Genomic DNA, 13461 nt, shown 5'->3' with positions numbered 1-13461 from the left:
GAAAATCAGCGAAGATCTCACGGAAGTTAAGAGTAACTGTCAGGTGAATAGGATCAAGATTGAGGAATTAAATCTCCAATTTGATGATATAAAGAAGATCATGGATGAGGACAAAACAAACATTACAGATAAAGTAGGTAGTCTAGCAATGTTCAAGTGAACAATCTCAGAGTCGGAGAAACTGTCAATGCCATGAAAAAACTGGAGAAGGATCTCAACTTTCTCATACTTAAAGATAGAAGTACAAGAGTTTTAATAACTTCCATTTTAGACCGCCAGAGCCAGATAGAAGAAACAGTTAAAGAGTAGGCACATATAAATGCTTGGACGGAACAAAAAAAAAGAAGAGGGTCAACAAAGTCCCGTAAATATTTTCAACCCAGAAGTAGCTAGTTCACCAGTCTGGAATGCTCCTCAAATCATCAACATTACACAAACGAGCGAGGATAAGCCTAGAAAGTTAAGTGGCACCCAGGAACAGTTTCCTAAAGGCTTTATTCGTGAGTTGGAGGAGTACATGAAGGAAAACAAAATTCCACCTGATCGGCAACTCAGAACTGCGGAGAAGTTCTTAGACGGGGGAGCTGTGAATTGGTATCGCATGTTCCGCTATATTTTTGAGGATTTTGAAGGTTTCAAAAGGTCATTTCTGCAGAAATATTCGAGTTCAGACCATCAATAAAATCTCAGATTAGAGTTGTACTCCAGAAAATATATTAATGGACCTACACGGTATGCGGACTACTTCGCTCTGCAGCTTAGGCGGATGAAAGTCGGACGCTCCATTACCAGAGACAGATTTAATTCAAGCCCTAGAAAAGCAATTTCTACTAGAGGTACAACGCATTTGGATGGCAGCTAATATTCAAAATGCAGTTCAAGGTGATGTGATTTTGCGACAGCTAGATAACACTAACGCTCAGCTGGCACAAAGACTTCTGAAACCATACCATCCGCAAGTGAACATTGTGGAGATCTCTGGACCAAAAGAGAAAGAAAATGTACCAGAGAGAAGGGGAACAATTCGAAAGTACTCTAACCCTAATCACCAACGAAGATCTGAATTGAATAGGGAAGAAGAGCGCAGAAAACCATCTCCACATTATAGGAGAGAGGACAGGAGACAGGAAGACTACCGGTACAACCGATATCAAGATGGAGCCAGAAGGGACAGAAGAAATAGACCCTACGACTACTCACGACAGAATGGTAATCAGAATCATCAAAACTTCCGAGATACTAGGGAAGAACGACACCAAGAAAGTATGAGGTACATCGATGAGCTCCGAAGAAGCAATGATGAAAAGGACAAGTGGAGACAAGCAATGCAAAATATGGATGTAAATCTGGATTGCATTCATGTGAAAAGCAAAGCATTTCGGGAGTACCGAAAGCAAGCTGGACCAAACAATTTAAGTCCATTTGCGCGTTCATATGAGCCAGATGAAGGCTCTAAAAGAAAAAAGTCCACATTGAACTAAATTCCCAGCACGCTGAAAACAGTCATTTTTTCCCCGCAAGAATGGACAGTCACAGGTAGATGCATGGATTATTAAATCCGAAGATTTAATTGAAGATACTCATCAGTTTCATGCCAAATGGTTCCACGGGTTGCCTACCATCACAGCCAGAGCTTGCGGACTGTCTTATTGACAAAGGAGCAACCATTAGTGCAATTTCAAAATCACTATTTGAAGAGTTGAAAAGAAGACACACTTCCTATTATTCCAGTCTCCAACATAAAAATTAAAGGGATTATTAATGATAAATCGGCTACATGCAAAGAACAGACCTACCTTGACTTAACAATTGATAATACTATATTTTCACATCCCTTTGTTGTCGTGCCCTAAATTAATTTCAATATTATCCTAGGATTTGATTTTGTGAAGGAGCACAATGCCATTATCGACATTCCCAATAATGAAATCAGGTTCTGTGGTGCAGGCAGTACTGAAAGATGTCATTCACTCTAGATAACCCTCTTATGCGGGAGACCATTGAAATGGAAGCCTTGGATTCAGACTGCATTAATGCCTGATTTTTAGACGAAATGTATTCATGGGATAGGAAGAGCAGTGATGAAGACCCAGAAGAAATCCTCTGCAATAGATAAAGTAATGGAAGACTTAGAAGAAGAAAATGCTGAAAGACCACGGTTCCCAATTTACATCACTTGAGTTCCAAGAGGCCACGAGACGACTGGACATCAAACACACACTAAATTCCGTGATACCCATCTAGAAATCCGGATGAACGTATAATGTCAGAAATAGCCACGTTTTGTTGTATATATTGCAAGGACGCACTATGGAAATGGGTCAGTGTCTTACCCATCATTATGGAATGTGTAAACAACACCATTCACGAATCAATGGGACAAATTCCAGGCGTAGTTTGTCTCAACCGGTATCCAGAGAGACCGAGAGAAAATGTAGTACAATGCTTACCAGAGCCGAGACAGACTCCAGAAAGGTGCATTATTCAGACCACCGAGCACCTGCGGAAACAAGCACAACGGCGACTGAAGAGGGTAGAGAACAAGGGGTTCCGCTGACCCCTACAGGAAGATTGTGTGTTAATCTGCAAACCCACGCTATCTGAATCTGCTGAACGCATATACAGAAAATATGCGGACCTGTATGTTGGTCTATACAAGATTATTAAAGCCTACAATAACAATGCCTATAAAGTGCAGAGCTTGGACGGTAGACGTGAATTCATGTTTAACTATGAAAATTTTTAAACTGTATTATCCGCCTGAAGACGCGAGTCGAGCGCGTATCAACTTTATTCAGCAAGCAACGGGAGAATAGAAGAAAGAAGAGCTGCATAAATACTGCACACCTGACAACTACGGTCAATGAGTGAACGAACACCTCCAATTCTCACAGTCATTACAAGGACTAATTCAAAAACCATCAACGAGCTACCTAATTGATTTAAGACACAAATGCCACTTAATAGAATGTTAAGAGATCATTAAGCAAAATTTTGTTGGGAACAAAATTTTAAACTAGTCGTAAGGTGGATGTGACATTTTAGGTCTATTGTGATTGGCAGTAAATTTTATGTGACGGGATTATACACCACGTGCTCCATGCCGGTTGTTGACCGGCGAAATCAAAAGGGTAACTTGTTTTTTCTTTTTATATAACCTGTTGAAGAATGTAGACCAACGTTACCACCACAAGAAGAGACAGATAAATTTATTAATACTGTTCAACTCTCCATCTACAAGAAACATTACATTTAAAACTTCCCGTAATATCAAAACTTCAGATTTGGCGCCTTAACAGTCTCCTATGAGTGTGTATGAAAGATTTAATAACATATTTTAGGAAATATAAATTATGAAATATTTTGAAATAAAATTAATTATGAAATTAATTAACTAATTAATTAATAAGAAACCATGGGCCATGTTATTCCCAACATTGAGGAATTTAGGATGTCTAGTGAAGCATGAGTTACGCTGGAAGACAGAGCTAAGAATATATTTGGCGCACACAGTGAAGGACTCTCACATGCTAAATGCCAGTTCATTTTCTCACTTGCTGTGGGATTAAGCTGACTTGCCATCGTTCAGTACGTGGAGAGGGATTAGTAAACATTACTTTTTCATTTGATTACTATGATATTGAGGAATACGTACATGTAATACTTTTATTCTTCAGAGTTTAATTCTCCTATGTTTTCCCCAAAAATGTTTGTTACATCTTCATAAAGGATTAAGCTCATCTGACGTGCGAATGCTACGGTAGTGATATGGACAGATTTCCTTTGACTCCGATTTCTATGTTTTAAGGGAGGACATTGTTTGATTATTACACTTATGTGTGGCTCGAGTCATTTGTGTGATTTTACCAGTTATATTTGGGCGGACATTGCGAATTGTATTGATATTTTCCTCTCGCGTTGTGGAGAGATGTACCGGATTACGATATTTTTTTATGTGCTATTTGAGGACGAATCTTCCTGTCATATGATCCTAAGCACATGTAATCTTTTCTGCGATGTGTATAATGATGAATGAATATTTAGAGATAATTTATACCCGATTGATATATCGGTGATTGGTAGTTTTCCATGAGAGAATTATAGACGGTAGCGTCTTCACAAAATATTATCGAACCACCAGGTAAACCAAGTCTTCTTATGAAAGGAAATTGAGTGTATGAGATTATTAGAGCCTCTTGTCACACTTGATTAGCACATCACAATGATATTAAATCACAGCTGTATGATACTGCCCAATTCCTCAATATTCTATAGATTTCCGTTACGACTTGTGTTCGAAGTAGGTATTGACAACCTTATCAGTCACCCTTACCCAGACTATTACAATCGGATTAATTCCTGTTTTTTTTTTTTTCAGGTTATCAATTATGGGATTATTTCATCTCAATTGAATTGGATGAAACACGTGTGGACACGTACTGTACGTTTGTAAGAAAGTATTTTCTAGGCGTAGTTGGTTGCATTTATTTCCTTGGTAGTTGATGGTAACGGGAGATTTATTACCTGCATTTTTTTTTTTTCTTCCACAGGTCGAGTTATTTTTATAAATTGTAATTTATTGATGTGTACGTCACTATCGTTGCCCTAAGTTTCGGCGTTGTGTTGAGGGTCTTTACACACCGTTAAAGATTTATTTCAATTTTTACTTTCCTACTTTGGTCATGTGAAGTTACGTGTATTCTGAAGTTACGATGAACAGATAATAATTGAAATGTCAAGTTAAATTTGAAGGACTTATAATGAAGCATTATTAAGTAGAACTCTTAATTTAAAATTTTTGTATTTTTTTGTCTCAGTATTTTGACCAATCATGTAACTTAAATATTTTATAATACTGTTCAAGATTTTCTGGCATAATTTGATATGCACACGAACATCATTCTTTAACAAATTGAAATTAACAATCATAAAATTCAAAATTGATGTTTAATGTAAAATTTTGTCAGAATTAGTAGGAATTTATTAACATGTACCATCCCATAGTTTTTTTTTTTTCGGTGTACATCAAGATTGAGCATAAAATTTAATATTTTAGTGATCATATTTCGTAATCATAGTTCTCAGGATGACAATTTTGTAATAAATCATCTACCATTGATTTGTATTTGAAGATTCGTTATTTGTCGATACCTGCCCATTTCCTTTGATCCACACCATTCTTGGAACATGTCAAATCCCTTACTGAGCACCCCTGAGTGTGTCTTGTGTTTCACGTGTAACTAGTGACGGCATAAACTGGCAGAATATATACCCCAATATTCTGATAAACAATACAATTTTAGACACCCTTCGTAAGTTGAGATGTAAATGACTACAAACCTGTTCGAAATCGCCCCGTTTGACTGTTAGCTTCTGTAATAGTAGCTCCACAAACTTTGAATACTACCAAATATTCAATACAAAACTAAAGAAGCAAACATTAACTAGGCTTGAGAATTATTGTAAACATAAAACTGCTTTGTTTTAACATGTATTTGCTTTAAATAACTTCTTTTAAATTATCAGAAAATTTATGTATAAATATATTTAAAACACCTTTAAATATAAAAGATCAGGTTGAAATGAATACAGAAAAATAATCATACAGCATATTAAATAATAGAAACTATTTATGCAGGAATCAGGTTCTGGCTTGCAAGACCATTCTTTTTTTCTAAGATTGAGAATTAACTGAATTAAGGTAGTCAGGCAGAACAAAATTTCAAGACACTTTAACTCCTTAGAATGACTGGTTTTACAAATTCCAAGAATTTGTTTTAGAGTAACAACCCAGTGAAGCCAACAGAACAAATACAAGAAGAGATCTGAAAACATGGATGGAATTAAAATTATCACAGAATATTGGAATGCCTCCCTTATAAACAATCTGAGTAACAAACAATTTTATAAGAAAGCAACTGCAAAATAAAATTCAGAGGGAGATAACTAAAGAGGCAGCCGAACTATTGCAAAATACACAGCAAACAAATAATTTCAAGGCAAGATTCTTTCTAGGAGCTGGCACATTATAAACAGTTAAATATATATATAAAATAAGAAATTTTAGGATAAAGCTGTTCCTTTATCTCACTGGCTGCCAACTGATGTAAACATCAAAACTGCCTGATTATCAAATTTCTTTCTAGAGAAAAACTGGCAGTCAGAGCAAAACTTGTTCGAAAAAGTATGATACCGTAATTATTTAGAAGCTGAATAAGCATAGAATCTCTAGATAAGGACCAGAGGTATGAGACACTAGGCAGACTAAGGAATATGGAGGCAGACTTCAGTCCAGAACGAGGAGTGAGAAAAACTTTTTTTTTTTTGCTGTTATCTAGAGTACATCAGGTTACAGCAATGAGAGATTTTCTTTCTCTCTAACACTTTTCAGAACTAAGAATGGACAACAGTTGAAACTGGTTTATTCAAGTCCTATGAGGTAGCATGGCATTACTTAAAAGTTATTCATAAGCGATTTAGACATAATTCTCTGTTATGTGAAACATATGGCGACCAACCTTTGATATTTAAAAATCAGCCTTGTGAATACTTAAAGTTCCTTAATTATTTTCTATTACCTCATACACCGTACATGTTTAGAAGGCCTTACTGTCCTCTTCCTCGGCGGTTTTATCTCTTACTACTAATTATCTCTTGGACCCCTTTAATTATTATTATTATTATTATTATTATTATTATTATTATTATTATTATTATACATCAAACACTAAAGTTCTGAACACTTCTTAATAGAATCTACTATATGTTATAATTAAACTAATATTTGTCATAAAAGAAAAACTATCCTATTCTATTTACAATTTTCTTAAAATTTCATCCTCATCAAATAATAATTCATCAATTTATTAAAATTAAAGTCTCAAAATTTTTACTACAATATTCCAATTCAGAGATTATGTCTCAAATTTTGCTGGTATCATCTATCCTCAAAAATCCCTAGAGTTGTAGCTCTTCACTACAACATAAATTGAAATTTCATTAGTCTCCATAACTTGGGAAGTTCTGTTCCAAGCCCTCATGAACTGTGCAGAACCTCATCTGGATCCAGGAATTGGCAAATACCAAGGTGGATTCAGAAAAGGCCGATCAAGCATAGAACAAATTAGAACCTGAATAGCTCTAAATATTTCCGCAGTGAGTCAAACAAAAGTTGTCATCACATTCGTTGTCTTCACAAAAGCAGATGACTATTTCAAAAAGGGATTCTCGGTCTATGCTAACAGAATTTGGACTAGATCAAAATATAACAAATATCATTAAAGAAACTCATAGGGACCAAATCAAAAGTAAAATTTATGGGAGAATTGAGCAGAGAATTTCCAATAGATACAGGAGTACAAGGAGATGGATTATCCACATTCCTCTTTAATTGAGCAATTGAAAAGTTTGAAGAGAATGTTGAAAAGCAGATGTACCAATACACCAAATCAGATAAACATAAAGGCATAGAATTGAACTGTTTAACATATGTAGACACAGGGCACTAACTGGTGAAGACATCCCCTATGCACAAAACCCAACTTGAACTCCTGCAAGAACACGCAGCAATAATTGGGATACAAATTTCATTAAAAAATAAAATAAAAATATGATGGATCAAAACTGCCCCACCCGAACTCCAAATTAGTTCCAACCACATCTCTAGAGTGAAAGAATTTAAATACTTAGGTGAATGGATTACTGAAAATTATAATGAAAATTACTGAATCGCAACTCCTGAAAATGGAAAAAGCATTTCAGTTAAAAAAATACAACAAAAAAAGTCTCTCCTGGAACTGCAAAATCCAACACTCTACTACAGTAATCAAACCTGAAGCTCTCTGCAAATCAGAAACTCTCAATCTCTAACACAAAACACTAGGAAAATTAGGAGTGAAAGAACGCAAAATAATGAGAAAAATCCTAGGACCAAGAATCAAGGATTGAGTACATTTTCCAAAACCAAATGTGGAAATGTATAAAAGAATTTCCAAAATTACAGACAATGTGAATGTAAAGAATTCAATTCATGGGGCATTTAGGAAGAATGGACAAACAGACTGACTCACAGAATTCACACATTCTTAAAGAATAAAACCACTAGATCAAAGTGGTACAAACAGAGTGAGAAAGGCCTGAAAGAATTAGGATCACCAAATCTACTGGAATGAGATGAAATAAACACTGCAACAAAACCACACCCATTCACTATGTATGAAGGAATACTGGGCCAAAAGAAAAAAAAAAAAAGCCAACAAATGTTTATTTTTCATGGTCCTAAGTGATGCATTCGTGACAAATAAGAAATAGGTTTTAATTTTACAGAATTGGAGAACAGCAAATTCATGCAATTTTGTTGGCACAACATATGAAGACTAGACATCAAAAATGGGCTAAGTGCCAAAAAGTTGATTTTGTATTATTCACTTTTTTTGTTTTTGTCAAAAATCTTTTGATAAAATACCTTAACCAAATTTTTATTTATTATCTAGGGTAAGATTCATATTCATATTGCATTTTTTTCTTAATTTCCTTCCTCTTATGAATGAAAAAATTTTATTCAGCAAAATGTAGAACATGTTTTAAGTGACACATCTTTACCAGCAAAAACGAGGTAAGTGCCAATGAAAAATCTCAGCTTTTACTAATTTTAACTGTTTATTTCAGTAATTCTACAATAATGAAACGTGTCCTAGTACATTGTCATGCATTTAATAGTTTTCTAAGATTACAAAACAATTTTAATTCATTAATTCTTTGAAGAATGCTAAATTCTCTTCCTTCAAATACAGCAGCATCTGTTGCAGATCTCTCTTCTCAGCTGACAAGTGGTTTTGACACGGTTGTGATGGTAAAACCAAGTTCTTGATTGTATTAGTGGTAACCCCTTTCTTCAGAACCTTGCAAGTGCTCCATGCTTCAAATTCATTAAACATTGTTCTCGTCTTGATGACTCCGGGTGCGGCTTTTTGAAATCTAATCCAACTGCATTTGGAAATATTTGGTTTTGTCATATTGATGTATGAATCAGCTGCTTCTTGAAATCAAAGAAGTCATCAGGTTGAAGCATAGTAATTGTTTCGTAAAAATTCCATAAAATATGGTATTTAAATATATGTATTTAGTTAACATTACATAGAAGTAAATACTTTGTACATACCTCTTTCATTAGGTTCGGTTTTTCCTTCCATCAATATGTAATTACTGTTCACATAAGGTTTCCCTTCACTTCTACGGTGTATCCTTTCATTTTTAATTGATTCTCCATTTTATTTTATTTCTTTGCTTGTGTCACTGTTTACTTCCATCGTTCATAAAGTGTACTCTCACAAATTAAAACTCTCCACAAACTGAAGGCACAGTCACAACAGGATTTACTCAAATGAATTCGGTTAAAATTCACAGCAATTTTGTTGTCATGATGGTCAGAATCAACAGTAAATGTCGGTGGCACATAGCCCGTTATAGCTTCACCAGCGGCCCGGCACATATCTTTTATGCCATTTCTCGGGCCTTGTATGCACTACAATCATGATCATAGCAGTTAGCCCGCTTTATAGGTTGTTTGGTAATGGCACTGAGCTCTCTTTTTCGGGTCTAAACATGTTTTAAATTGTTTTGGTACTTAGCCCGTTGTTTATGTCCAGTCTTCATATGTAAATTATAAACCTGATTAACTACATTCAATTGCTGTTGTACACTTTCCTCAATGATTCATCTACTTTTTTTAGAGCCAATGTAAGTTAGTGACAATTCTCCTGCATCTATCCTCTTAGCCATTTTCCGAGAAGTATCACATCAAAAGAACTTATTATAAAGAACTTATTATAACGTGGGGTACACTTCATATCTTATTGCTCGATATAATAGCTCAAGAAAATGTAGCACTATATAGCAACGAGTACGGTTTGCAGCAGCCAAAACACAGAAATTATTTCTGAAGCCACAGGGAATCTAGATGAGGTCGATACTACATGACAAGTTAGAGGCAGAGAAGACGACAATGGTGATGACTGATAACGTTGACAGTGACAGTCTTGTAGGTAACGTGTATGATCCCCAGTTCCAAGTTTCAATTAAGTGTATGCAAATACTTCATGATGTTTAAGAGTAATAGTGAAGCTGCTGAAGAAGTCCGATTCCTTCCACTTGTATTTATTTAGTGTTTCATTGTGCATTTACTTTTGTTATTATAAGAAGAGTTTATACATTTTTCCCTGCAAATTATGTATTTTTAAAGAAATTTTCTAGTAAGAAACTATCAAAGTGAAAAAAAATTCAATGTGAAGAGTTGTAAATATGTTTAAAAATCTTTAATTTTCAATATTTCTTTTCTTACTAAATCCTACCCCCAACCAAAACTTTAGTACAAACTGCCCCAATGAACTATATATAAACCAGCCTCCACTGTAATTCATTGTTCATTTCATGATTTTGCATTTTTAACTTGCCAATTTGATAGCTTTGTATCCTAACATGATCACGATCAAACAATTCATAAGACTTAATACAACAAATACTGTGTGGACTGCAATTTACTATCAAACATCACATCAAATTCCATTCACATCATCCATTACAATCAGCCTAGCACAATACAGAAAACAGGAAGAAATTGACCTTAACAGAAGGAACTGTCTTAGTTTTTAAGGAAGTAAGATAGAAACTAAGACATCTCTGTAAAAAAAGGATAACATACCATGCAGCTGGAATGAAAGTATTAACAAAGAATCTCACCAAAGCAGAAACGTGAGTAAAACTTTCCTTCTTCTGCAACTTATCAATTTCTGGCATACTAAATGTGCATCTATTTAGCCCATTAACTGGAAAGAACCTGGATCCTGTGAGTGCTGTTTATGACAGTCTATACGTGCATACAAGACAATGACACTGCATATTATCTGTCATTCATCCAACTGAACTATCAGCGTTCTGAATTGGGGTTGTTGAAGCTGAACGATATACCGTACTGTATATAAGTGAATATTACACGCAATTCTGCTTGAAAGTTGGCACCGGTAACTATAGGTGCACTTAATATTCACATTACACAGGTTGTCTGTTACCCTAGTCACTTTCTTCAGAATCGCCATGAATGATAATGCACATGGCTTTGGAAGCTTTTAATTGGCAGTGGGAATCATTCAGAGATGCCATGATGTGTTGTGCAGAATTCTGCAAATCAGACAGACCAAATTTTTGCACTGATGCAGCCATTTAGACTGTTAATATGGGAGTACAACACACTGAAGAAAACTTGGCTGACCATCACTTGCCTTATCAAGGAAAAGGTACAATGTTATTTTATGTAGTTTTGAATTACTGTTACTGACTGGGTGGTAAAAACTTGTAGCATCTGTTGGACATGAATGTAGTATCAAATGTTACCCGATGCCAAAAACCAAGCTATCTGACAATCCCGAAATAGGATGCAAAAATATGATAAATGGAGATACAGCAAAACCTTGATAATTATGCGTCTCAAAATTTTCGATTTCCATGTCACGTTTTCAGAAAACAACTATTTCGCAGCATCCTGTAGAGTTTTATAATAAAAAAATGTATTGAAATTTATTTTTTGGTTTTGTGCAGCACACAAAAATTCAAAAGTAAAGGGGTTAAAAGAGGTGTGAATCATGAGTTAAATACAGCTGCAACAAGTTCTCATTACAGTTTGTTCACGACTAAAGAAACTCTGTATTAATGGAGATGCAGAGAATAATTGTGTAGCAAGAAGAAAATATGATATCAACATAACTTGTATTTGCAAGTGGTGAAAAAGCAAAACTGAACTTCAAGAAACAAGTAGTAATTGTTGGGCATTGTGTATTGAAAATAAGCCGCAAAGTTATGTGAATGAAAAGAGGCAATATTGATGCGCAGTTACAAGTGAAATGTGCCCGCTAAAACTACGGCAAGGAAACTAGGGATCACTGGCATCAAAGCAAGCCAGGGTATGTTTTGTTATTGTGGTATTGTAGAATTCTGCTTGCTGCTATAACAGCGTTCTAGCATTATGACAAGGGCAAAGATTATGGTGCATTTTAAAAGCAAATTAGTATTTTATCTAAAATTCATATCTTTAAAATTAAACGCCATTTTTTCATCTTTTCTTAAAAATTCTTGTGCAGATTATTTGTGTATAAACAGTAATAATAATAATATAATTAAAGTTATAATTTTAAAGCAAAATTCCCAATAAAATGGTACAAAAGAAGGCTGTAACTTTAAATAATAGATTTCCAGCACTGAGGCACTATATAAATGCATAAAGTATCTCAAGTAACAAGGGAACACTTCAAATCATTTGATAATTTTTCACAGAAATCAGCAACTTTGCGTCTACAGCCAGAACTCTCCTTTTCATAACCACATACGTTCATTGCCGTTGATTTATGTTGCCTAGTTAGTGATTAGGAAATGCAAGAATGGCAGCATCACATGGCAAGAAGTTGGAGCAACGATTTTCTTTGGGTTCTGAATGTTATTATGAATACTATAAGTTGCTCAAACTGAAAATGAAATTGAAGATGCCGTAGAAGAAATGATTGGCAATTTTGATTACCCTTAGGCCATTTTTTCCTTGTAGTCTTGAATTTCTTCACATAAATTTAAAAAATATAAAATACTGTTGGCAACAATTCTTAACTTCTAAAAAAATCTGAAGTAGCCCTAAAAAGCCTAGGATTTTGGAACCTAGGGAGGGGGCAACAATAAGCTGCAAATGTGTGTAATATAGTAAAACATGTTTTGTTGTTGTAAGCTATATTTTAATGCACTTTCTGATGCTCTTTAAGGTTATTTCAGTTAATCCAGACTCATTAATCTGATCAACTTATTCCCCCCCAATTAGTTTGGATGATCGAACTTAGGACTAATTTTTGTCAATGCATGTTTTTTTTTTTTTTTTTTTAAAGAGCTTGTAGTCTTAATACAAAAAGAAGTTTCTATTTACCGAGGCCTCTTCAGGTAATGGGTTAATGCACCAGTGGAAAATGAGAAAAGGCAGAAGAATATCAGAAAAAGTTTGAAAATTCTGCTGAGGCTGATCCATTGTAACCTTAGCGTGAAAATAAAAATGAAATATTCAAGCATGGAGTATGAAATGCAGTCATTATCCTTACAGGACTGAGGACTTAAATATTAAAGGAAACTAGACAATGTGCAAAGCATAAGCAACAAAATACAAATTAGCAATAAGCGACTACAGATCCAAAGCTTGTCAAAAGCACACAATTCCCAGCAGCTGAACATTTTCATGCAAGTTGAAAAATGGAAATGTAACGCAGTAAATGTTCATGTTCATGTTTGCTCAAACACTGCTCTTGCAGTCCAATCCAGCAGTTCCCCAGTATAAAGCAGACATAGTAATGTTACAGAATCCTTTGTTGGTTAATTGTTCAGATGATGGATTGTGAATAAAATAAATTGTATAAACAGAACCACCTTGACGAAAGCCAC

The 13461-nt window shown here is 34.8% G+C and overlaps 1 protein-coding gene across 3 annotated transcripts in view; it reads right to left on the bottom strand.

Moving 5' to 3' along the window:
- The window catches only part of LOC136886364 (eukaryotic translation initiation factor 4E transporter), a 427031-nt gene that overhangs the window by 26352 nt on the left and 387218 nt on the right, over positions 1 to 13461 (bottom strand). The window lies entirely within an intron of this gene.

The sequence above is a fragment of the Anabrus simplex genome, chromosome X (assembly GCF_040414725.1).
Source record: "Anabrus simplex isolate iqAnaSimp1 chromosome X, ASM4041472v1, whole genome shotgun sequence".
Taxonomy (NCBI): Eukaryota; Metazoa; Arthropoda; class Insecta; order Orthoptera; family Tettigoniidae; genus Anabrus; species Anabrus simplex.
The sequence above is the reverse complement of the archived record's forward strand: the minus strand, read 5'-3'. Positions and strand labels throughout refer to the sequence as shown.